The following is a 25,106-nucleotide window of genomic DNA, read 5'->3' as shown; positions in this document are numbered from 1 at the left end:
GAGATAAAAGTTCATCATCATATCACCAACTGATCCTCTCTTCAAAATACTGACTTGATCATCTCATTTTCTGGCTTAAATCTTTCCAGGTCTCCTCTTGGTCTACAGGACACCAAAATACTTTTTGGCAAAGTAAAAAGGCCCTTCACAGTCGAGAGTCCAATTTTCCCTTTTAAGCCTCTCCTCTTCAGCATTCTTGTGCAATGCACATTGGATAAGTCACTGCTGCCAAGACACATGCGCTCTCTTGTGTTCCTTCACCCATGCATACACCACTCCCATGCCTGGAACTCCACATCCCTACTTTGTCTGCCTTGTACACAGCTACTCATCCTCACTTCCTTCTGCAAACATTTATTAAACACCACATTCTAATTACTGCACCAGCAATGAAGGACAAACAGATGATTAGAATGTGTTTCCTTTATTCTCTAAGGTAGTACTGGGGAAAATATGCATGTAAATAAATGTCACAATTTCACAGAAAAAGTTATACTATAGCAAATGTGATAAAATGATACATGAGAAGAGGAAGAACAATGAAAAGTACAAAGGAAGTGAGTTTGGATCTAAAATACAAAACAATGTAAGAGGTACTGCTGCTGCTAAGTCGCTTCAGTCGTGTCCGACTCTGTGCGATCCCATGGACGGCAGCCCACCAGGCTCCGCCGTCCCTAGGATTCTCCAGGCAAGAATACTGGAGTAGGTTGCCATTTCCTTCTCCAGTGCATGAAAGGGAAAAGTGAAAGTGAAGTCGCTCAGTCATATCTGACTCTTAGCGACCCCATGGACTGTAGCCTACCAGGCTCCTCCATCCATGGGATTTTCCAGGCAAGAGTACTGGAGTGGGGTGCCATTGCCTTCTCCGTAAGAGGTACAAGTGCAAGGAAAAGAAGAGATTGAAAAGGGCACTCCAGGTTAAGGGAGCAGAATATACAAAAGCTCAGAGATGAAGAAGAGCAGGAAGTGGGTAATTTGCTGTAATTGTCCAGGAGGATGAATGTGCAGAAACAGACAGAAGGAAAGGTCTACAGACTCAGATCTGTGATTCAAATGTGCCAAGTTGTCATCGTTGCTGTTGGTGGTGGTTGCTCAGTTGTGTCCAACTCTTTTGTGACCCCATGAACTATAGCCCACCAGGTTTCTCTGTCCCTGGAATTCTCTAGGCAAGAATACTGGAGTGAGTTGCCATTTTCTTCTCCAGGGGACCTTCCCAACCCAGGGATCGAATCCACATCTCCTGCATTGCAGGTAGATTCTCTACCACTGAACCACCAGGAAAGCCCAAATGTGTCAAGAGAAGTGAAAGTCACTCAGTCATGTCCAACTCTTTGAGACCCCATGGACTATATAGTCCATGGAATTCTCCAGGCCAAAATACTAGAGTGGGTAGCCTTTTCCTTCTCCAGGGGATCTTCCCAACCCATGGATTGAACCCAAGTTTCCCACATTGCAAGGGATGCTTTATCAGCTGAGCCACACAAGGGAATACTGGAGTGGATAGTCTATCCCTTCTCCAGCGGATCTTCCTGACCCAGGAATTGAATTTGGGGTCTCCTGCATTGTAGGTGGATTCTTTACCAACTGAGCTATCAGGGAAGCCTGGGCCACCTACCTTCAAAACCACATTTTTGTGAATAGTTCATTAATATAATGTCGCTTATTAGCCCACAGTGTTTTTAGATACAGTGTGTGAGTGAAGAACTATATGTTAGAGTCTTCTCATCTCAAATTAGATACCAAGAAGTTTGTTCTTTTCAAATCTACTACTTACTTAAACTGCTATTAACAACATGACCGTACATATATAAACGAGTATGTACTTTTAATAGAGATTTTTTTTCTCATTATAGATTGTTTTAAAATACTATTCAAACATAAATCCAAATGCTTGGGAAAATATCTGGTACATAAATATTTTGTTACTATTTTAGCACATCTTTAATTGTTTTCTGTTTAATCACACTTGCATGTACTTCAAAAATAAGAGAAAATGTAAATATTGTATAATGGCTCATTTTAACTTCTGTGTATAAACTATTTATTTCCCAAAAGGGTTAACTTTTAAGACAGTGTTATAAAGATAGACAGGCAAATAGTTTCATTCATTAATTAGAGTCCTTTAGAGATTTACCAAAAAAAAAAATTGATGTTTTTTTAGAAGGACAAAATGTTCTATAATGTAGAAACTATAATTATGACTAAACAGTTTAACAAGTCATAAAATAATATATTCATTACATAAAGTTGCAATATAAAATCAGTTTCAGGTTCAGCAATCTTGTCTTTATGTGGAATAAAAAGATAGATTACTTACCAAGTGTTTTCATCAGATGAACGCACTTCTTTTTTCCCCAATTCACTAGTTGACATTGGCTAATGGCTTTTACTGAAAACCTCTAAACACACCAATACAGCTTCATTACAAATACTGAATGGAAATAATAGATATCTCCTATATCAGTTTACTAACTTTTCTCACACTTAGAGTTAAAAAAGAATCACAGAAATTACGAAAAATAAGAAGTGAAGTTAAATCAAAGAATTATTAGAAAGGTACAACAGTGGTTAGAAATTACCAACTGAGGCATGACTTCATCTGATTCTTTAAAACTGATGATTAACTTTGTGTGTGTGTGTGTGTGTGTGTGTGTGTGTGATGAATCTTTACTCAATTTCTCTTTTCTCTTCTATTAAGTAACCACTACATGGTGGGGCTAGTGGTAAAGAACCGACCTGCTAATGCAGGAGACATGGGTTCGATCCCTGGCTTGGGACAATCCCATGGCACATCGCACAGCAATCTACTCCAGTATTCTTGCCTGGAGAATTCCGTGGACAGAGGAGTCTGGCGGGCTAAGGTCCATATGTTCGTGATGAGTTGGACATGACTGGAACAACTTAACACAACCTCCTCATAGCTCAACCTGCCTCAACCTTAGTGTCTCTTTTTGATAAATACTTTCTCTGTATACTTCTCACAGCACCAAAATTGCTCATTCTGTTTCTTTTTCACATGTTGACAGCATGGCAGAGAGGTTCAGAGTATAGGTTCTGAAGTCAGAATATGGGGGTTTGAATTTCAGTCAGTTCAGTTCAGTTCAGTTCAGTCACTCAGCCATGTCTGACTCTTTGCAACCCCATGGACTGCAGCATGCCCGGCCTCCCTGTCCATCACCAACTCCCAGAGTTTACTCAAACTCATGTCCATTGAGTCGGTGATGCCATCCAACCTTCTCATCCTCTGTCAACCCCTTCTCTTCCCATTTTTCCCCAAATTAGGGTCTTTTCCAATGAGTCAGTTCTTCCCATCAGGTGACCAAAGTATTGGAGTTTCAGCTTCAGCAGCAGTCCTTCCAATGAATATTTAGGACTGATTTCCTTTAGGATGGACTGGTTAGCTCTGGCATGTAGAGAATAATCAATAAATATAGCTATCAGTGAATGAATTGATCTTTCTCTTCAAGTGAAAGTTATGAAATGAACTAACTTGCAGTAACTTCTTGGAGGCTTTGTGAGATACCAATTAAATACTATGTATTAAAAATACCTAGAACTTCCCTGGATAAGAATCTGCCTGCCGATGCAGGAGACATGGGTTCTATTGTTGGTCCAGGAAGATTCCACATACCGCTGGGCATCTATACCTGTCCACCACAACTAATGAGCCCCCACACCACAGCTGCTGAAGCCTGAGACCCCAGAGCCCATGCTCTGCAGCAAGAGAAGCCATAGCAATGTGGAGCCCAGGCACCGCAACTAGAGAGTAGCCCCAACAAATCACAACTAGAGAAAGCCCACACACAGCGACAAAGACCCAGTGCAACCAAAAATACATAAATAAATAATAAATAAAATACCTAGATCACTGACAGAAATATGGTACACACTTAGTAAAAGTAAAATACTTCCTCTTCTTCTGGGATCACTAAGAAACCTGTATATCTCTTCAATGCATCACATTTGTGATCTGTGTCTATAGTATGCATCTCTCTTCCATTATTAGGATAATTTCCACAATATTAAGTGACTGTTCTTTTATTAATTTCACCCATTATCGTAGTTTCACTGCAAAAATCATTTCTGGAGCTCCTTACATCAGAAGTTTTCCTTAAACTCATTTTTAACTTTTCTTCTTCCTGTGGTTTTTTTGGGCCATTTTGGAAAGTCACACTGAAAAATGAGCTTTGACCTGGTGATCTCTAAATGATATTCCATCACATATTTGCTTGTTTTCTCTGCTAGAACAATGAATTCTTAGCAACCATAGGAAGAAGATGCATGTCCATGAACAACATTATAAAAGCATGCAATCACACAGAGTCCTAACTGAACTGAAATTTATGTAATCTTGTGTCCCGCATTCCACTGAGATTTTTCAGTAGCCAGTGTTCTAACCAAGGCTTCAAACATTTTAAGCCACAGACACAAAATGTGGGCAGAGCATTTGTCTCTTCTCATATTTGAAATTGAAAGACTAGACAGCTTTGCTGAAAAAAAAGCACTGGGAAAGCTTTTATCTCTAGCATGTTAAGGGACAGGTCAGAAGAGGCACTTGCATTGTTAGGAAGATATATGAGACCCTGAGTGGCTGTCTCATCTTTCACCTCTGCTGGTGGAATAATTCTTGGTATTCAGCCACTTTGTCCGTAGATATGCTGTCAATTTAGCTAGTCCTTAGATATGATGTTTTACTGAACGGTATTTGAGGCATGTCAACAACTCTGTTCCAAATTTAATGACTGTGACAGTCATAGGTTCAGATCGCTGTTGGGACAGTTCACACAATTTCTGTCACTTATAATTTACTTGAATAACAATATGTGGCTATTATTTAGCAATAGAAAATAAGCACTATTTAATAGGAGCAGGATACTTTATTGAGTGATTTGTATATATGTTATTTAATTATAATCTTAAGACATTTTGTGAGTGCTTAGTCATGTCTGACTCTTTGTGAACCCGTGGACTGTATCCCACAGGCTTCTCTGCCCATGGGATTTACCAGGCAAGAATACTGGAGTGGATTGCCATTTCCTTCTCCACTTGAGACACTGGTTATGACTAAATGATGTCAGAATTATTTGTGGTATCAGTTCAGTTCAGTCGCTCAGTCATGTCTGACTCTTTGCGACCCCATGGACCTGCAGCACACCAGGCCTCCCTGTCCATCACCAACTCCCAGAGTTTACTCAAACTTATGTCCATTGAGTTGGTGATGCCATCCAACCTTCTCAACCTCTGTCGTCCCCTTCTCTTCCCATCTTTCCTCAAATTAGGGTCTTTTCAGATGAGTCAGTTCTTCCCATCAGGTGACCAAAGTATTGGAGCTTCAGCTTCAGCATCAGTCCTTCCAATGACTATTCAGGACTGATTTCCTTTAGGATGGACTGGTTGGATCTCCTTGCAGTCCAAGGGACTCTCAAGAGTCTTCTCCAACACCACAGTTGAAAAGCATCAATTCTTGGGTGCTCAGTTTTCTTTATAGTCCAACTCTCACATCCATACATGACTACTGGAAAAACCATAGCCTTGACTGCTGCTGTTGCTGCTACTAAGTCGCTTCAGTCGTGTCCAACTCTGTGTGACCCCATAGACGGCAGCCCACCAGACTCCTCTGTCCCTGGAATTTTGCAGGCAAGAATACTAAAGTGGGTTGCCACTTCCTTCTCCAATGCATGCATGCATGCTAAGTTGCTTCAGTCATGTCCAACTCTGTACAACCCCATAGACAGCAGCCCATGAGGCTCCTCTGTCCACAGGACTCTCTAGGCAAGAATACTGGAGTGGGTTGCCATGTCCTTCTCCTATAGTCTTGACTAGATGGACCTTGTTGGCAAAGTAATGTCTCTGCTTTTTAATAGGCTGTCTAGGTTGGTCGTAACTTTTCTTCTAGGGAGCAAGCGTCTTTTAATTTCATGGCTGCAGTCACCATCTGCATTGAATTTGGAGCCCCCCAAAATAAAGTCTGTCACTGTTTCCATTGTGTCCCCATCCAGTTGTCATGAAATGATGAGACCAGATGCCATGATCTTCATTTTCTGAATGTTGAGCTTTAAGCCAACTTTTTCACTCTCTTCTTTCACTTTCATCAAGAGGTTCTTTAGTTCTTCTTCGCTTTCTGACATAAGTGTGGTGTCATTTGCATATATGAGGTTATTGATATTTCTCCCAGCAATCTTGATTCCAGCTTGTGCTTCATCCAGCCCAGAATTTCTCATGAGGTACACTGCATGTAAGTTAAATAAGCAGGGTGACTATATACAGCCTTGACGTATTCCTTTCCAGATTTGGAATCAGTCTGTTATTCCATGTCCAATTCTAACTGTTGTTTCTTGACCTACATACAGGTTCCTCAGGAGTTCGGGTGGTCTGGTATTCCCATCTCTTGAAGAATTTTCCACAGTTTATTGTGATCCACACAGTCAAAGGCTTTGGCATAGTCAATAAGCAGTAGATGTTTTTCTGGAACTCTCTTGCTTTTTTAATGACCCAGTGGATGTTGGCAATTTGATCTCTGGTCCCTCTGCCTTTTCTAAATCCAACTTGAACATCTGGAAGCTCATGGTTCACATTACTGTTGAAGCCTGGTTTGGAGAATTTTCAGCATTACTTTGATAGCATGTGAAATGAGTGCAATTTGTGGTGTAGGTTACACAATTATGTGAAATACTGAAACTGTTGAACTGTACAATGTAACTGAATGAATTGTATGTATGTGAATTATATCTTAACAAAACTCTTATAAGATCAGGCTGAGCTGTTTTTCCTTTTTCTTCTTCTGCTGGACAGAGGATCCATAAACACTCCAGTGCAATGCCATTCTCTCTGAGTCTTCATTCTTCTCCAAACCCTTCACTCTCCCACTTAATACAGAGAGAAGCTTTTCCCCCATCCCTGCCCCACGTGTTTCTGCTTCTGAAATGTAATGAATACTCTTCTTGCATATATCCACATACCCATGTCATTTGGTTGTGTCATAATAATTGAGAATCTTTGTATTCAGCACATTCCAGAAATCATTGCCCAAAGAGTAGCCTTGTGAGAGATAATCTTTAATCATGTTCCAGGTATGTGCCAAGGTCTTTAAAAAGTATCATTCTTTTTCTGTGTCCCCTTCAACAGCCCTATACAACTGCAAATTTGATTCTTAACCACAGAGAATAAGCAAAATGGGCAATCCCCTGGTGTCAGGGGTGGCTAAAGAATTAAGCGCACCTCTTTGAGGTTCTTGCCCTTCCAGTGAATTTTTATTTCTTCATCCCTGAACCATTATATCAATACAAATAATTTTCTGTTCTATCCTATTTGTGTGCTTTTCTTGGTGGGAGTGGCAGTCAGACACCACCTTAGCCCATCCCACCCTGAAACAGAATTATAAGTAAAAAATAGTTTTTACTTCTGGTAAGTTATTCTATTCTGTTTTGCACAAAACTAAATTACATGGTCTGAAAGACACTAAAGCCAGCACTTTTAACGTACCTATCAATATAAAGTGACAACACCAAAGTTCAAGAATACTTATATACTTCTTATTGCCAAATCATATTAGTCCACTAAATTGAAACTATTAGGGAAATCTATTTGGGAAACACCAATTTATAATTTTAAGAATGCAAAAATCCAGAAATTATATTTCTAAAAATCTATGTATTGCTGCAAAGCTAAAATGCATTAGCACATTTCCATTTAAATAGAATTCAGTAGCTACAAGTTAATCTAAAAATCTGTCTTCATAATCATGTGGAAAATACTTCTGAATTTGTATGAAAATAAAGCATTGAAAATAATCTCAGATTTATTCACAAGTTTGATGTAAAATGCAAACTTAGCATAAAAAGAACCTACTTTTAAAAACATTTGGTACTTATTTGAATAAACTGAAATAAACATCATATCAGGATGAATTCTACATCATGTACTGTTTTATGTTCCTAATATTTAGGTTCCAAGAAAATGCAATTTCAGACATAATTTTTATATGACCATTTTATAAAAACTTTTGTTTTTAAAAAATTGAATTGAACAATGACTATTTCATAAAGACAATGTTTCTACTCAAAAAGAATTAAATACTTAGCATAATTAACTTAGTCTAAAGATTGTGTTTTCCTGTAGTTATCTTATCTCTTTCTTTTTCATGGTAGATGTGAATTCTGATATTGCACTTAAAAAAAAATGATAAAACAGAGCTTCTATTATTTTTATCCAAAACACATAAAAAGGGAGTTTGGCAACTTATGTGGATCTAAATTGTCAAATAGGTTTATACAAATAAAGAAAGAGGGAACTGTATTTGGATCCTAGTAGTTTCAAATTTCAATACTTTTTCCCTCACTCTGTAGTAGTTAATCAAACTGCAGTTTTCTCTTTTATAATAAGGAGATGTAGCTCATACTTCATTCAGTTAATGAGAAATGTGTAACATAGACAAATATACAGACATATCAGATTGTTTGGCTCTCTATAAATACTTGCTATAATTTCAGTTATTATCACTTTTCTGTTACTTATTATTTATGTAATACAAATTTGGCACAATGGTTAATAATAATCTCACTGAAAGTATTTAAAACTAAAACTGACAAGGTTTTTTCAAGAGAAGAGAAAGTACAATGGGTGAACTGATTTAATAACAGAGACTTTACATTTTATACACATCTGTAGCTACCTCTACATGTTTCCTTCTTTTTTTGAATTTCATTATATGACCTTCATCTAACCTTTTGAAAGGAGTTAAGAAATCTGCAACAATGAATATAGACAACAGAACTATACAGAGAATGTAATTATGTAATAAATAAAAATTATGCAATAAAAAATTATGAAGTATTATCAGCTTTTATAACATTGAATTCCCACAATAGAATCAACCATTAAGAAACAACAAAGACATTGTAGTAGTAGTAGTAACCCAACCTCCCAGGTGAAGAAACTTAACTGCTGAGAGATTTACTGACTTGCCTGTATTTGCAGAGCCAGTAAGTGCTGCAGTTGGATTTTTTATTTTTTTTAGCCCAAGCAATTTTAATTGGCTACACCTCAGAAAGTGGCTCATGTTTGGTTCCAGATCACTGCAATAAAGTGAATAGCGCAACAAAACGAGTCATACACACTTGTTTAGTTTTCCAGTGCATGTAAAAGTTATGTTTATGCTATACTGTAGTCTATTGAACGTGCAAAAGCATTAAATTAAAAAAAAAAAAGTACATGCCTTAACTAAAAGAAAATGCTTTATTGCTAAAAAACATGCTACCATCATCTGACAACTCTAAAGTTACCACAGACCTTCAATTTGTGTAAAAAACAACAACAACAATAACAAAAGAAAAAATTCACTATCTGTGAAGTATAATGAAGCTAAATCCAATGTGCCTACCTTCTCCCCATTCTCAGGAGAGTTTACTCCACTGGCTTAGTGACTTTTGCTTATATATTTCACAGTCCATATAGTTCAAATCTGTAAAAGTAAACAGCAATAAATTAAATTATTGACCTTCCGAAGGCTACTATTTCATACTATCTAATTCACTTAAAGCCTCAGACGAGACAGAAAAGTGCTATTTGGAAAAAAGAATACAGTAAATAAAGATTAGAGTAAACCCTTACAAGGAAAAGTTCAGATTATTTTGTCTAATATTTGATTATTTTTTAAATGTCTCTATATGGTATCCATCTCTTTGTAACACCATAAGAAAACATAACATGATAATCTTCATTAATTTGATTAATCTTGGAATAATTGCAAGTGCTTGACTTTCTTGCACATTCTATATTCAAATTTAATTCAGCATTAAAAACTTTCCCATTTGAAAAGACCACATATTATGATAGTCTCAATATTCAAGTTAAAATGATGAGAATTTGTAAGATCCTTAATAGCTTATTGCTTTTTATTATTATATTTTGAAGTATTCAAATATTTATTAGCCTTCCATAGTAAACTTTGTGATTGTAGAATAAATTGTGTCATTACACGCAGAGTGTAAAGTCAGGCAGAAATTATCAATAAAATACATTAAAAAATAATGAATCACTAAGAGGGAAACTAAGTAAACTGGTGGCTCAGATGGTAAAGAATCTGCCTAAAATTCAGGAGACCTGAGTTCGATCCCCGCGTCGGGAAAATTTCTAGGTAAAGGGAATGGCAAACCACTCCAGTATTCTTGCCTGGAGAATTCCGTGGACAGTGGATCCTGGCGGGCTACAGTCCATGGGGTCTCACAGAGTCGGAAATGACTGAGCGACCAACACTTTCATCTTCACAGTCTCTCCTTTTTATTACTAAAGAGTTAATTTATTGTGAATGCATAGATTCAGTAATATTTTGAAACACACATGTGTCCTTTTTAAAGTATTGGGTCAGTATAATCCTTAGTTGTAGCTGTAGTAACTGAGGCCTTAGTGAAAGTGTGCTGCTGCTACTGCTAAGTCGCTTCAGTCGTGTCCAATTCTGTGCGACCCCATAAACGGCAGCCCACCAGGCTCTGCCGTCCCTGGGATTCTCCAGGCAAGAACACCAGCGTGGGTTGCCATTTCCTTCTCCAGTGCATGAAAGTGAAAAGTGAAAGTGAAGTTGCTCAGTCGTGTCCGACTCCTAGCGACCCCATGGACTGCAGCCCACCAGGCTCCTCCGTCCATGGGACTCTCCAGGCAAGAGTAGTGGAGTGGGGTGTCATTGCCTTCTCCAGTGAACATGTGATAACTTCTCAAATAAATTTTAGCTATTACTAGTAGCTGTTACCTGGGGCTTCCTAGGTGGCGCTAGTGGGAAAGAATCTGCCTGCCAATGCAGGAGATTCAAGAGTCGCGGTTCCATCCCAGGGTCAGAAAGATCCCCTGGAGCAGGAAATGGAGCCCCACTCCAATATTCTTGCCAGGAAATCCCATGGACACAGGAGTCTGGAGAAATACAGTCTATGGCGTCACAATGAGTCGGACACAATTGAGTGAGTACATAAAGTAGCTATTACCGAGTTGCTATAAAGTGATTTATTAAGATAAACAATCTTAAGAATTTAAAACAGAACTTCTCTCCACCCAAAATAAGCAGGAAGAAATACGAAATTCTGAAATAATATAAGAAATATGCCATCTAATTATTTCATAGAGAATAAGAGAATAATTATTTCATACTTCATACAGTAATTTGAGTTTTAGATTATGCTCAGCAATGAAAAGGGCAGATGTTAGTGTACCAATTTGTTATTGTAAAAGACATACAAAATCAAGAGATTTTTTTTAAGCAAAGACATTTCTTACTTTTTTCTGAAGTGACGCTGAAATGAATCTTATTTTTAAAATATATCATCAAGACTTTCTTACCTTAAATGTCTCTGCATTAGTAAAATTGAAAATATTCCATCTCTGCTAGCATCACTTTTACAAGAAACTGATTTTTTTCTCAGAAATGTAAATCCAAAGGAAAGTGTGAATTTGAGGTTTTTCTGTCTCTGCTAGTAACAAAAGCTAAATTGATTTGGCACTTCTTGGTAATTTAGTTTATAAGAAAGCTGAACCCACTCTTCCTGCATTTTTTCATCTGTTTCTGTAGAGGAAATGCACAGCAAGAGAAATCATGTGATTCAAAATCAGCAAACACTGAGGTCTAGTCTATGCCAGAAATAATCATTTGTTTGATTTTGTGTGCATCACAGCAACATCCAAATTTTATTGTCTCTTCATTATAACAAAGCAAGAACTTCTGAATCAGAAATACTTGACTTCTAATTCAGGCTCTGTCCTATCCTTCCAGAACACGGGGGAAATAATAGTGTTAAATGTCAGATAACTCATCTGTAGCGCTAGGTAATGGCATTACTGTATTAAAAAAGGTCAACTCTCTGCCCCTACTTTCCCATAGCACCCTTCATTTACTTTTGTGGACTCTCACCAGTTTCAGTTAAATTTTTCGTGTAGCTAAATTTTCAGATCTTTGGACAGTGCTTGATGAATGAGACATTCAATAAAATAATTATATGGTTAGTTCAATTGATTAGATGTGTAGTACTCTGACATGTATAGTTTTAGTCTTACTTGGAATAAGAGTTCATTAAATGGATTTGCTATTATATATTGCCCTCCATAAATTAATGTGGTTAACAAAATATTCTGCCACAAATAAAGAATGGTAGGTGAGAAATTAGTTATTATTTGGGTTCTTTACAACTAGCACCACCTGGGAAGATACCTAGTATTCTAAAAAGTTATCTATTCAAAATTATTTCTTTAACATTGTTTTTGCATTGAACATTATGCTCCTAACTATGGGAAAAAATACTCATGATACATATTCTTTTCAATTAAGTCCAGGAACCATCACTCATTATCTAGAAATTATCTACTCTATATAGACAAAGACATGCCTCCAAGAAGTCAGATATTTACTACATAATTTCACTCCATTTGTCATAAATGATTAACAGAGCAGGCAACTGACTCAATTAACCAAGAAACATCTCTCTCCAGAAGTGATCGTCACTTAGTCTCTGTAAAAAATAAGAACTACAGTGATTAATTTTTTGAGCCACAATTCAAATATCTCCTGGCTCTTGCAAAGAAAGCCAGTTCTTAGAAAAATGAGAATGAGATACATAAGGAAGAAGAGAGGCATGCAAAGGCAAGGGAGAACTGAATGTATACCTAAGATTTCCAGTTTCTCCATCCAACTCTAGCAAGGTTGCAGTAGAGATAAACACAATCTCAGTCTTGATTCCCCCTTGTACTCCTGTCCCAGTTTGTTTTTGTTTAGTATTGTTGCTTCTTGTTGAAACAGCAACACATTCAAGCTCATTCACCTTCAAAAAAGTGGAGATCTCATTATCAGGCGTGAATATCACAAACTCTTGTCTAGCATCTCAAAAAAAAAAAAGGGAGAGAATTTCTGTTAACCATTTGCTATTATTGCTTTTGTTAGTGTGTGTGTGTCCTTAAAAGATTAGATAATATTTTATCTCTACAGTTCCCTTTGGAAACATTAATCACGGATGTCAATGGTTTTATTGCAAAACAGTCAGGATAATTTGGAGGTATAATTTAAAAATTCTGAGTTAATGCTAGTCTTGTTCATCTTTTAATTTGTTGAGAAAAACTGAGAGCCAATTGAGAATTAAATGGAAATAAGAAAACATTTAATTCAATGTATTCTGAATATAAAGAAGTTCTGAAAAGGTGCAGTAAAATTTTACTCTATTAATACTCTTTGCATGTGACAACACTCACTTTGCATTATGAATCACTGCACTCACTTCAGTTGCTCAGTCATGTCCGAGTCTTTGCAGTCCCATGGACTGCAGCATGCTGGGCTTCCCTGTCCATCACCAACTCCTGGAGCTTGCTCAAACCCATGTCCATTGAGTTGGTGATGCCATCAAACCATCCTATCCTCTGTCATCCCCTTCTCCTCCTGCCTTCAATCTTTCCCAGCATCAGGGTCTTTTCCAATGAGTCAGTTCTTCTGAATATGAATTATGAATATAGTATTATGAATAGTTTTAGGCATTTTCAAATCACTTCATTAGACACCATTACATTATATTAGACTAAATCATGTTTTCTAATTCTATCTATTTTTTGATTTACTGAAGGCAGTCTGAAAATGAGGTTTCTAGGCTTCTGGAAAAGAATAGATTTGCACTTGATGAGAATAAAGTTCTTAAACTGCCTTTCTTTCTAATTAAAACCAATTCTGATCAGAAGTAAGATGAATATTATAACCATAGAATTCAACAGAAAGTAGAACAATATTTTAATTATAGTCAATGAATTATTTTCAATAAATTACATTCAATTAATTTTTTCAGAAAGAAAAACTACACAGTGTAGTCAGTGGAAAATTCATGAAAAGGGGACTGTGCAAACTATTTACATCTAGAGACACTGCTGAGTTTTTCGGTTAGGAGGCATTTACTCTGCAAGAAAAGAATAAATGATTTCAAAAACACTTCCAACTCTAAATGTCATTTATATGATACAAAAAATAAAGTTCTAAGGTATTTCCACTATCAAATTTTATCTTTTATTCATCCGTTTAAAACAGTGCAATTTTATCATTTTATTTGCCTTTCTACATTTTGAATCCCAATAAATGTATGCTCACTGAAGCATCTTTAAATTAGACCAAATGGTTTTTAATGGAAATTAAATAACTGATTACAGATGCAGCTTCATTATATTGGGATTCATTTGCATGATAATTCTTTATTCATTCTTGATATCATAATGCATAACCAATTAAATACCAGCATTTGTTCGCAAAGTTGAAAACTAATTTTCTCTTTTCCCATAGCTGTCACACCTGTAATTTTAGTATTATTAGTTCAATTTTAACGATATTCTAACTGCAGCAGTTAGTGTTCTAAATAAAGCCAGGATATATAATGTTAATTTGTTTATGTTTATATAGTTCAGCTTTTCTTTAACTAAGCGGTTCAGGCAATTCCAGTGGAATCTATGTAAAATGATCATGTTTGAGATCATGTTGAGATTCCCCTTGTATAATTAGACTTAGTTACTTTAGTGAAGGACTTCCCTATTGGCTCAGACGGTAAAAGCGTCTGCCTACAATGCGGAAGACCTGGGTTCGATCCCTGGGTTGGGAAGATCCCTGGAGAAGGAAATGGCAGCCCACTCCAGTATTCTTGCCTGGAAAATCCCATGGACAGAGGAGCCTGCCAGGCTACAGTCCATGGGGTCACAAAGAGTCGGACACGACTGAGCGATTTCACTTCACTTTAGTGAAATATTTTACTCATAAGTTAACATATTTACCCTGGATTATTATATTCATTTAATTAAAGTGATATAAAGTTTAAAACTGTTAATAAAAATGAGTAATTTGCATAAAATAAAGCTTTTTTTAAATTAGGAGTTTCTTTAATTTCTCAAACGTTTTGAGAAAAATAAAACCCTTTGAAATCACTTTCCTCCAATGCTTTCATGCACTCAGCAAAATGTTATAGCTAATAAACAGTAAACCAATATATATGTCTATAGGTATTCTGTATTTATGTAAAAACTGTGACACATCCTTGTTCTCAACCTTTTTTCATTCTCATACTGAAACCAGGTGGAAAGTAAGCCTTCAACTCTGTCCAAAGTACTAAATCAAGTCTGCATGACCTTTTATCATTTAGAAGAGAAGGCTTAATGCTAAGAACCCATTTCTGTTGACACTAATAGATATTCTCAGGGCCAAATATGATCTTGAGTTACAAAAAAATAATAAAAGATACAATGCTTGGGAAAGAGCAAGGACCACTTTGAACCTTTGAAGTTCATAGTTACAGTGTTTCATATTTTAAAATGTCTTCCATTTGTATTTTAATTGGCTCATTACAATTAAACAAAGCATTAATTTGGAAAGATAATTTTTTATTTTTCTTTTACTTTTATATTTAAAATTTTATTAATTAAACATTTTGTCATCACCTAAATGAGCCAATATTCAGCATCATTTAACATAATCTTTATTATTTTTCCCTTTTTCAAGGGGAAATATGTGAACCATGTAAAAATATTTTGATCCTTAAAATTTAACAGAAAACTTAAATGGCTTTAATTATATAATCATAGAGGAAGTATGACCAAAAATCTTCCACCAAACCTTTATTCGAATGTTTAGTAACATTTTCCAGCTATATCAAATATATGATTATGTTTTTTAATTTAAAATGTATTTGTCTTTATCTATTCATCAAGGTAGATTGTTCTACTATTTAAGAGTATATTTCAGCCACATATTTTATTCATTCTCCTGTAATCTCTCTACATTACAAATTTTTAAGGCCCATTACAAAACTATCTACAGCTAGTGCATATTAAGAAAATCATATACATTATAAAGTTGTTCTGCATAAAAATATTTTTTCAGTAGTAATATTTTCTGATATGTGTACCAGGCAAAGATATAAAATAACTTATCCCATATGGCTAAATTAGTACAAGTTGAAAACTGATAACAGAAAAAGAAAATGTTCCTTAAAAGGAACTGTCTGTCAATGTAATATTCCTATGTCTACCTTAATTTTTTGGTCTCACAAATACTTAGGGCCAGTCTTTACAACTTAGGAAAATACTGGAAAAAAGTCATCAACCCTGGGGCTGTTGTTCCTTAAACACTTTCCCATCTATATTCAAACTACATGAATATAATCTCAATAAGGTTGCATAGCTTCATAATTATACAGGAATATGACAAGTCTTTAGAGGATGCTATAAAAGTGAAAGAGACCCAAGATATATTACATGATAGAGGTATATCAAACAGTGCACAAAATCAATGCTCATTGAAACTGCAATAAAAACAAATGGGGAACATTAGATATGAGGATATAGCCCTGGGATAATGTTGCTATGATTTTTTTTATGAAATCCACGTGGGCCACATAACCATCATGGATAACATAAGGTTTTTATTAAAAATGGTCTAGCAATGCAAACTTGAGATTTTGATGCAGTTCAGTATAAAGTAATAAAACTAAGAATTTTTAACAGTTATATCTATTCATCTTACATAATCTGGAAACCACTGTGCTAGGCATTATAGCTTAGTCAACTCAAAAGCCACTAGAAATATGCACTATTATCTTTGTTCCCTTGTTATGAATCAGATTCCTGAGAAAAGAGAAGCTAAGTAAATAGTTTAAGATCACAAGTTAATAAATGTGCAAAGCCTGAATGCTCTATGTCCAAGCCCATAAGTACCATTAGGGAATATTACCATTGAAAAAGAACTTTTAAAATTTGTTTCAAGAAAGTTAAAAAGTAATAGTCTCAGCTTCTAGTTTGAATTCCTTCATGTAGAGAACTTCGAAGTTGTCATTACCATGGTTACAACAAGAAAAAACTGGATAAGGTAATAAATAGATTTCTTTTTTTTTTGGACTTATCAGAGACCTGAGGTAGCAGAACAAACAACAAAACTAATATCTAGAAAGACAAACATTCAGAGAATCACAGTCAAGTTCCAATTACTGTAAAAAAAAGTCCCTGGAGCAATAAACTGGTGTGAATACTGATTTAGACCCGGTGTTGGCTAAGTGCAGACTAGCATGCAAGTGAGAAACTTTGAGGGACCATAACTTGAGGGGAAATCCCATACTTTGTGGCCTTTACGTTCAGCAAGTCCACCAGATTCTCTAAGATCCAAGAAATGCTTTCATGACTCTGGTTGGGAAGGTGATAAGCAATCATATATAATATACATCCAGAACCTTATGCATCACATCAAGGCTTACATAATAACATTGGATAACAGCTGGAAATGCAATCAGACACAAGGTCTCTCAGAGGAGAAGTACTTAGGGAAACTCAGAGTCAATATGGGTGACAAAAACAAGGACTGAAGACAACTTTGAAGGCCAAATCACCTATGTCTATGACAAACATTAAGCACAGCTCAATTTCCAGTCTAATTAGCATAAATCCTCACATTAGTAAAAAAAAGTCCATCTAGAATTCCATTCAGTGAAGTTATTCTTCAAAAGTGAAAGAGAAATAAAGACTTTCTCAGGAAAAGAAAAACTGAGGGAATTCATTGCCAGAAGAGCTACCCCAAAAGAAATTTTTAAAGAAGTCTTGATGAGGGTCAGAAACTTATATCTACATGAAGAAGGAAAAGCAGTGAGGAGTGAATAAAGGAGGTTAAAAAAAATTCATTTTTCTTATCCTTAAATAATTGAAAATATAATCATTTTTTAAAGCAATAAGAGTAAGAATTGTCATTATATTATATGGAGAGAAGAAATGAATGACAGTAATATCACAAGGAACCAGAGAAAGAAATTGGGGACACTGTTATAAGGTACCTTCACAATACGTGAAGTGGTATAATACTATTGGAAAATGGACTTACAATTATTTAAAATGTATATTGTAAATTCTAGGACAACAATGCAAAAAAAAAACTTTTAAAAAGAAATGCAATTGATATGCTAAAAGAAGAGATAAAATGAATCATAAAATTCTCAGTAAAGTCAGAGAAAACAGTAAAGTGCTTCTACATAAAAGAGATATGTGGGAAGATGGTTTTGGTTAAGGCAAGGTAAAGATGACCTGGTGCTGAGAGAAGAAAATATAGAAAGTCTTATTTTAAAATGTTAAACATAGCTTGAGTGATAAGGAGTGCTTAGTGGGAAGTACTGGTAAGAAGCCAGTAAATTAAGTTAAATTAAATTACAACAAAACAAAATATTGAGCTAGTTGACTAACATCAATGACTATTTGAAGAATTTTTTATCAACACTTTTAAATAATTTTATAGCAAAAAGCCTAATTTGAATCAAAGTACATTTGTTTATCAAAAGAAATTTCAATATATTTGTCATTTAAGGAAAAGAGGCCTTTCAGTTCAAAAAAAAAATTGCACCCTTGAAACACAATTTTAAAAATTTAAATTATCTGAACTTCTTGTAAGTGGCAAGAATTTTGGCCATTTCTTACCACCTATTCATACCACCTTTATATAACACATGTCAACCATTAAAATGAAGGATTATGAATAACCATATTGAACATAATATCTGGTTTATAAATGAAGCCACAGAAGCAAAGTCATCTTCAAGAAAGGAAAAGGCACTTTTCCTTATAATTTTAGAATCTAAATAAAATGTAGTGGCTTATTTTAACAGAGCCCATGTAGACTCACCCAAACCTGCTGTATTTTGGCCTAAGCTTAAAGGCAAATATAATTTTCTATATAGAATATGACATGGAAATCAAAGACTGCTCTCAGATTGTCTAGAAAACAGCAGCTGATCTGATTCCACAGTTGACTAGGTAACACAGGTAAAACCTCAGGTGAAAAATAAAAATAAAACTTCAGAAACAGCAACATTATGAAACTTTGCTAAAATACTATTTTACAAAGAGTTGAATAAAAAGAAGAATATAAATCATTGGAAAAAGTAACACAAAACAAAAATGAAAGGAAGAATTTGGGTTTCTTCAGAACGAAATTAATGACCTTCTTTTCAGAAACTAAATTGATCTTATTCAGCCAAGTAGATTATCTAACAAAGTTTACTGTAATAGAGGGCTTCCCATGTGGCTCTAGTGGTAAAGAACCCTCCTGCCAAGGTAGGAGACATAAGAGACACAGGTTCAATCCTTGGGTCGGGAAGATACCCTGGGAGATGGCGTAACAACCCACTCCAGTGTTCTGGCCTGGAGAATCCCATGGACAGAGGAGCCTGGTTGGGTATACAGTCCACAGGGTGGCAAAGAGTCAGACACAACTGAAGCGACTTAGCATGCATGCACTGCTGTGATAGACTTTGAGATTTGAATAGATCATCAGAGCTCAAGAGATATACTAATAAGATTTGCCTAAACAGCCATGAATAGAGTGACTATACAATTTATTGTTCAAATGAGAGCACTTCCAGGATAGAAATTTGCACCAATAATGCAGAAACCAGTACTGTCCCAAGTGAACCGTGACATGTAGTCGTCCTGACATGAATCACAATAACATAAAACTATGCTTTCCTCGAGCTTACCAACATCATGTGAAATGCAATGGCAAGGGGCACATCCTATGTTACACTGTGTTCCAGAGAATGCTAATCTTGTAGAAATCACTGGGAATAGTGCCCCTGAAGCTGTGAAGTGTGGTGCCCTGGTCCTTACTCTAAGCCAGGCAATTTTCTTAGGATTTAATCCATATTAATTTACTCACTTTTCAAAAACTCTGAAATGCTTATCTCCATTTTCAGAGGAAGAAACCAAGATAGATTGATAAATAATCTGCCCAGAGTCACAGGGCTAAAATTGGTTGAGCGAAGATATGAAACCACAAGGTCTAGCTTTCCAATTCCTATTTTAATCACTGTTTATACACCTCCTTGTTAATTCTTTTTCTCTTGCATAAATTTTCTTTAATAATCAGAACAATACTTTAAGAGGATAAAAGTTTTAGGATGAATAAATTTCCCAGAAGGTATTCTATTCAAATAATTTTCATTGCATCAATAAGGGATCCGCAAGCAAAAGTATAACTTGTGAGTTGGGAATATTTCACAAAGAATAGTTTAAAGTGATAGACTTTGTAAGACAGAGCTTTACCGCCGGCAATTTTGTTCTGAATCATAAACTAAATGAAGAAAACATGTGCTTTTCAGAATTGTATTCAAGTATTCAATATTCTTGCTTCATACTTCCAGGCTCAATGAGAAGGTGAAAAAATTCATTCTTTACCTCCTCCTAACAGTTACTCAGGTCACAATTTCTTGAACTATTATCACAATGTAAATGTTCTCTCAATAAATTACTCCCCTAATGAAGGAATTCTGAAAATCTGCTTAAAATCAGATAAAATATAAAGTAAAATACACATACAACACTCCCACACATTTGTATACCACGTCTGTTCTCAATCCCAAGCCTAATTAAAATCACAGAAGAGAAAAGTGGGTTCAGAATGAGAAGAGAAGTACTCTAGAAAGTGTGTTAGGAGGAAATTATTCAGAAAATAGCAAGAAGAAAAAGGAAATGAGTGAATGATCAAAGATAAAATATTTAGCATTGGGGATAGTTCCTTTCATCTTTATTTAGCTTCTAGTTTTTCAATATTCAGTTTAATGCAAAGTTTAAGTCATAACTTGAACAATGAATATCACTAATGTGTTCTTTTGTGTGTGTGACAAGGATTAGCTTCTTGGGTCTCTCTGTAACCCATGTCTGTAAGTTTTCTTCAGAAATTGTTCCTCGACTCACTGGATTAGTTGCTACAAGTAGTGAGTTGCTTCTTGGGCTGATTGTTGCAGATTGTGGATCATTATTCTGTTTTTATGTATGATGTAGCTGTTGTCCATTTGCATATTCAATGTTTCAAGTGTATAAAGGCCCAGTGCCGCCAGTCTAATTTTGAACAAATCAGAAAGATTTTCTAGCTCTGAAGTTACCTTTAGGACCAGCTGAGGACTTTACTGGAATTCTCCATCTCTTCAATCTTGCTTCCTTTCTATCCCATATTGCCACCAAGATCACTCCCTGATAAACAACAGATTTCCAATTTCCATTTTAGAATCCTTTTTCCTTGGGAACCCAACATGCAACAAGCCATAAGAGCCTTGATTGTTCCAGGCCCTGCTTGCTCTATGCAAAGACAGAGGAACTTTATATATTGTGCACCCTTAACCCATTTGTATCCCTCCAGTGTACTGAGGCACATCAGTGCCCAAGAACTGCTAGTTCAACCTACTAGAGTATAGTTCAAGATGCAAGGAATTAACTTAGGGACAACTCCTTCAACGTTACTTAGGAAAATATGATTGCCAACAGCAGCAAGCAATTAGCTACCTTGGCCCCAACTTAAGAGAATCTAGAGAGACAAAGCGAAAACTGTTAGCAATGCAGAAATATCATTGATTCCAATTACATTTAGGGGTTTATCATGAGAATTATCCTCCTATATGAATTATTGTCAAAAAAATCAAATGTATATTCATGTATATATTTGTAAGCAAGCATCAATTAACGAGAGTAAATAACAATGCCTAAATGTGAGTGACTGTATTTTCTAATATGAAAAGGTAAAGACAGGTTTTAACCAAAGATTTATCACACTCTCAGAGTCCTGAGACCCTTCCTGTTGATGATTGTTGTTTCTAGGCAACTATTTAAATCATGGGAAGTGGGTTCTTTCTCCTAAGAACTGAAGAGCAAATGAGAAAACTCAATGTGCAAAATAAGGTAATACATTAGAGAATAGAGAAGTTGGTGTGATAGAACACTATGGTTCTGCAACCTTGCTTTTACTGTTCTGTTATCCTTCTCATGTGTATTGGTAGAGGTCCAGAAGAAAATCTTCTATTGTGCAAAATCTGAACCCTTCATGCCAATGCCAGCCTTTGACAGAAACTTCCCTTTTTATCATAGGTTTTTAATTATAACCACAACAATATGACTTTTATAATACAGTAATTCAAGTATAGGTATAAATGCTGTGATTTGAATTGTAAACATATAATATGGCAAATAGATGGGGAAACAATGGAAATAGTGAGAGATTTTATTTTGGGGGTTCCAAAATCACTGCAGATGGTGACTGCAGACATGAAATTGAAAGACGCTTGCTCCTCAGAAGAAAAGCTATGTCCAACTTAGACAGCATATTAAAAAGCAGAGACATTACTCTGCCAAGAAAGGTCCATCTAGTCAAAGCTGTGGTTTTTCCAGTAGTCATGGACGAATGTGAGAGTAGGACTATAAAGAAAGCTGACTGTCAAAAAATTGATGCTTTTTAAAAAAAATAATTTATTTTTTTATTGAAGGATAATTGCTTTACAGAATTTTGTTGTTTTCTGGCAAACCTCAACATGATTCAGCCCTAGGTAAACATATATCCCCTCCCTTTTGAACCTGCCCCCATCTCACCCCTATCCCACCCCTCTAGGTTGATACAGAACCCCTGTTTGAGTTTCCTGAGCCACACAGCAAATTCCCGTTGGTTATCCATTTTGCATATGGTAATGTAAGTTTCCACATTACTCTTTCCATACATCTCACCCTCTCCTCCCCTTTCCCCATGTTCATAAGTCTATTCTCTTTGTTTCTTCACTGCTGCCTTATAAATAAATTGAATCTTCAGTATCATTTTTCCAGATTCCATATATATGCATTAGAATATGATATTTATCTTTCTCTTTCTGACTCACTTCACTCTGTATAATAGGTTCTAGGTTCATCCACCTCATTAGAACTAACTCAGATGTGTTCCATTTTATGGCTGAGTAATATTCCATTGTGTATCTGTACCACAACTTCTTTATCCATCCATCAGTTGATAGACATCTAGGTTGCTTCCATGTTCTAGCTATTGTAAATAGTGCTGCAATGAAAAATGGGATACATGTGTCTCTTTCAATTTTGGTTTCCTCAGGATATATGCCTAGGAGTGGGATTGCTGGGTCATAAGGTGGTTTTATTTCTAGTTTTTTAAGGAATCTCCATACTGTCTTCCATAGCGGCTGTATCAATTTACATTCCCACCAACAGTGCAAGAGTGTTCCCTTTTCTCCACACCCTTGCCAGCATTTATTTTTTGTAGACTTTTTGATGATGGCCATTCTGACTGGTATGAGGTGATATCTTATTGTAGTTTTGATTTGCATTTCTCTGATAATGAGTGATGTTGAGCATCTTTTCATGTGTTTGTTAGCCATCTGAATGTTTTCTTTGAAGAAATGTCTGTTTAGGTCTTTTCCCCACTTTTTGATTGGGTTGTTTGTTTTTCTGGTATCAAGTTGTATGAGCTGCTTGCATATTTTGGAAAGTAATCCTTTGTCAGTTGTTTCATTTGCTATTATTTGCTCCCATACTGAGGGTGTCTTTTCACCTTGCTTATAGTTTCCTTTGCTGTGCAAAAGCTTTTAAGTTTAATCAGGTCCCACTTGTTTACTTTTGTTTTTATTTTTGTTACTCTGGGAGGTCGGTCATAGAGGATCTTGCTTTGATTTATGTCATCGAGTGTTCTGCCTATGTTTTCCTCTGGAATTTTAATAGTTTCTGGTCTTACATTTAGGTCTTTAATTCATTTTGAGTTTATCTTTTTGTATGGTGTTATGAAGTGTTCTAATTTCTGCCAGGAGCCAGCTCACGAGATCCCACCCATGACAGAGTCATGAGAAAGAGGAATGATTGAGCACGGCTTCTCAGGCCTCAGAGATTCTTGGAAGGCTGCCTCAGCGCTCACCTTAAAGATATCTGTCTTTCTGATGTTTGCTATAATAAACCTCTTCCTATTTTCTATGACTTAGGCAAAAGGCCTTTCCTGATTCCCTTCTAAAATAGATCATTCTGAAACCTCAAATCAACAAGGCCCCTGAATGGTAGCACCCTAATAAAATTATCTGGGATATACAGTATGCTGATCTAAATTCCTTTTGCTAACATATTGGTTTGTTTAATAAATGTACCTGTGCCTTTGGAGCTAATGTGCATAACTGCTCCCTAGTAATAAAACAGCATTGAGAGCCTCCGCACAGAAAGCCCCTATGGGCACAAAACCCTTCTCAGGAAAAAAGGCTTGTTAGGAAATACAAGAAATATTGCTTTATGAAACTGTTACTTCATCTATATTTACTCACTATGTTTTTACTCTTAACAGCCTATATAATAAAAGCATAATAGTTAAAAATTTATATAAATAAAAGTTTAGCTTTAATACAAATAATAAGACAATTGTAGATTTAACTGATGATTCTAACTTAGAGCTGACCTTCAGCTTGCTGTTCTTTGACTTTATGGAACTACATTCTTTTCTGTTAAGCTCAAGGCATAGAGTAAATTACCAAAAACAGGTTTTACCTTGAAACTTCCTGTTGATGAATTCTTTCCTGATGTGCCCTATACAAAAGTATTCTGATTGATCAACCTTTATCAATAGAGAATCACAAGATGTTAGCAGGCCCCCAGGCCAGAAGATGATGTAAACAAAATGAGGCTTTTGGTAACTAAAAACATGCAAACGGTTTCGATGAAGGTCAAAACTGCTGGCCTATTAAGCTGAATTGATATGCCCATTAAGCTAAATTGGTATGACTCTATACTTTACATTTGTTTCTATGTACCACAAAAAATATAAAAGCTATCTTAAAAATAATAAAGTTGGAAGACACTTGGGAGACACTTGGAAACGCCGAGACTCGCTGTGTCTTCTCATTTGCATCCCCGACGCTGTCCATACTGAGGGAACACCTGGACCTGCTGGAGCTGGACTCCGGCAAATTTCATTCTTTTACACGTAGCTGTCCAGTTTTCCCAGCACCATTTATTGAAGAGGCTGTCTTTGCCCCATTGTATAATCTTGCCTCCTTTGTCAAAAATAAAGTACCCATAGGTGCATGGGTTTATTTCTGGGCTTTCTATCTTGTTCCATTGGTCTATATTTCTGCTTTTGTGCTAGTACCTTACTGTCTTGATGACTGTAGCTTTGTAGTATAATCTGAAATTAGGAAGTTTGATTCCTCCAGCTCCATCTTTCTTTCTCAAGATCTCAAGACTGCTTTGGCTATTCAGGGTCTTTTGAGTTTCCATATGAATTGCGAAATTTTTTGTTCTATTTCTGTGAAAAAGGTCATCAGTAATTAGATAGGGATCACATT

At 35.9% G+C, this 25,106-nt stretch overlaps 2 long non-coding RNA genes across 2 annotated transcripts in view; one reads left to right on the top strand and one right to left on the bottom strand.

Moving 5' to 3' along the window:
• Positions 1 to 6,763: 6,763 nt before the first annotated feature.
• Positions 6,764 to 10,896, bottom strand: LOC145524422 (uncharacterized). The gene is made up of 3 exons (XR_014067492.1): positions 10,745 to 10,896; positions 9,380 to 9,460; positions 6,764 to 9,074 (listed from the first exon to the last, which is right to left on the bottom strand). It is a non-coding gene; the product is annotated as an uncharacterized LOC145524422 (long non-coding RNA).
• Positions 7,007 to 25,106, top strand: part of LOC145524423 (uncharacterized) — a 33,032-nt gene continuing 14,932 nt past the window's right edge. The window contains exon 1 of the long non-coding RNA XR_014067493.1: positions 7,007 to 7,070. This is a non-coding gene — a long non-coding RNA (uncharacterized LOC145524423). The remainder of the gene's footprint in view (positions 7,071 to 25,106) is intronic.

Source organism: Giraffa tippelskirchi, chromosome 10, assembly GCF_054371585.1.
Source record: "Giraffa tippelskirchi isolate mGirTip1 chromosome 10, T2T-mGirTip1v1.2.pri, whole genome shotgun sequence".
Taxonomy (NCBI): domain Eukaryota; kingdom Metazoa; phylum Chordata; class Mammalia; order Artiodactyla; family Giraffidae; genus Giraffa; species Giraffa tippelskirchi.
Note: the sequence above shows the minus strand (reverse complement) of the source record. Positions and strands in the feature narration are given on the sequence as shown.